General features: G+C 44.8%; 1 protein-coding gene across 2 annotated transcripts in view; it reads right to left on the reverse strand.

Annotated features, from left to right (window-relative positions):
* The window catches only part of Ppil3 (peptidylprolyl isomerase like 3), a 13,768-nt gene that overhangs the window by 6,954 nt on the left and 4,280 nt on the right, over positions 1–2,534 (reverse strand). The window lies entirely within an intron of this gene.

Raw genomic sequence — 2,534 nt, forward strand, 5'->3', positions numbered from 1 at the left:
TGTTATCCTGGTTGACCTTGAACTTATAATACTCATGTTTCATCAACAAAGGAGTACACATGGCTCCAGCTGCACATGTATCAGAGGATGGCCTTGTCATGCAACAATGGAAGGAGAGGTCCTTGGTTCTATGAAGGCTCTATAGATGCCCCGGTGTAGAGGAATCAATGGCGGGGAGGTGGGAGTGTGTGGGTGGGTGGGTGGGTGGACGAGCACGTTCATAGAAGCAGGGGGAGGGAGGATGGAATAGGGGTTTTCTAGGAGGGAGGGAAACCAGAAGAGGGGATTATATTTGAAATGTAAACAAAGAAAATATCCAATAAAAAAGAAAAAAAAATAATGCTCATGTTTTAGCCTTCCGTATACCCAAGACAAAGGTCTGTACACCAGCTGGCTTCTAGCAGCCTCACAACAGACAGAAAACCCTCCTCATTAATACTGCTCATGTTTTATAGCCATGGGCCAGTACCTCCTCTTTCTAAAATAAATTATCTTGCTGCTGGCTGGACCAAAAGCCAAGTATATTAAGTTCTTAATGTATTATGGTGCATGACTATATTCCCAGCACCCATAAGGTAGAGAGAGGCAGGAGGATTGTTGAGTTTGAGGCAAATCTGGGTTATATGATGAAACCCTGTTTTATGGCTTGCTGATTCACGGAATGCAGGAGCAGGCGGATCTCTGTGAGTTTGAGGCTAGCCTGGTCTACAGAGCAAGTTCCAGGCCAGCCAGGGCTACACACAGAGAAACCTGGTGTCAAACAAAACACTTCCCCCCACAAACCAAAAAGCAAACAAAACCTGGTGTCAAACAAAACACTTCCCCCCACAAGCCAAAAAGCAAACACTTGATGAGCTGCACATGGAGGACACAAGACCAAACTGCACGGGGAGATGTCCTTGGGTACTCGACCCTACACAAAGAACTACAGGCAACTGAGAAATGCCGAGAGCAGGAGAGGTGTCTCCCCAGGGAAGCATATAACAATGGGTTATCCACTGCCAAATGCTTAGCTTTGAAAACTGACATACAGATAATATGTATGTCTGACTCAGCAGGTCATATCTGGGAATATATATGTGTCTTTTAACTTTTTTTGGTTTTTGGTTTTGGTTTTTCGAAACAGGGTTTCTCTGTGTAGCCCTGGCTGTCCTGGAACTCACTCTGTAGACCAGGCTGGCCTCGAACACAGAAATCTGCCTGTCTCTGCCTCCCAAGTGCTGGGATTAAAGGCATGAGCCACCACTGCCCGGCTATATGTGTCTTAACAGGTTACTATTGCTGTGATGAAACACCATGACCAAAAGCAACCTGAGGAGGAAATGGTTTATTTCAGTCACAATTCCATTTAGCAATTCCTCATTAAAAGCAGTGTGGGTAGCCGGGTGGTGGTGGCGGCGGCGTACAACTTTAGTCCCAACACTCAGGAAGCAGAGGCAGAGAGATCTTTCTGAGTTTGAGGCCAGCACAGTGTACAGATCGAGTTCCATGATAGCCAGGATTACACAGAGAAACCCTGTCTTGAAACACCAAAGGAAAAAAAAATTAAAAAAAGAAAGAAAGAGGGGCTGGAGAGATGGCTCAGTGGTTAAGAGCACTGACTGCTCTTCCAAAGGTCCTGAGTTCAAATCCTAGCAACCACATGGTGGCTCACAACCATCCATAATGAGATCTGATGCCCTCTTCTGGAGTGTCTGAAGACAGCTATAGTGTACTTACATATAATAAATAAATAAATCTTTTAAAAAAAAAAAAGAAAAGGAAAAGCAGTGTTGTAAGGATTCAAGAAAGCTGGAGGCAGGAGGTGATGCAGAGGCCATGGAGGGACGCTGCTTACTGCCTTGCTCAGCCTGCTTTCTCATAGAACCCAAGACCACAAGCCCCGGGCTTGCCTATAGCCTGATCTTAGCATTTTCTCAAGTGAGGCTCCCTCTTCCCTGATGACTCTAGCTCAAGTGGTTCTCAACCTACCTAATGCTGGGATCCTTTAATATGGTCTCTCATACTGTGGTGACCCCCAACCATAAAATTATTTTTGTTGCTACTTTGTAACTATAATTTTGCTACTGTTATGAATCTTAATGTAGGTACCTGTGTTTTCCAATGGTCTTAAGCAATCCCTGTGAAAACTTCAACTAGAAAAGGGATGCGACCCACAGGTTGAGAACCACTGCTTTATGTTGTGTCAAGTTGACATAAGACATGGAAAATATGTACAAATACATATATCCATGCAATAACAACTGATGCAAAAGGACTCCATGAGTTTGAAGGAGATCAAAGACGGGTGAGTACATGGGTGGGTTTGGAGGGGTGGAAGGGAAAAATGCTGTACTTTGCTTTTACAAAGGACCTGGGTTCAGTTCAGTTCCCAGAATGCAAATGTTGGCTCAGGAGTCCCCAGGTATGCATGCATGCAGGGTCCTTGCACACATGCAGGCAAAACTCTTAAAAGTAAATATATCACCTTTAATCCCAGCACTTGGGAGGCAGAGGCAGGAGAATTTCTGAGTTCCAGGCCAGCCTGGTCTACA

This window comes from Mastomys coucha, unplaced genomic scaffold (genome assembly GCF_008632895.1).
Source record: "Mastomys coucha isolate ucsf_1 unplaced genomic scaffold, UCSF_Mcou_1 pScaffold14, whole genome shotgun sequence".
In the NCBI taxonomy this organism is placed as follows: domain Eukaryota; kingdom Metazoa; phylum Chordata; class Mammalia; order Rodentia; family Muridae; genus Mastomys; species Mastomys coucha.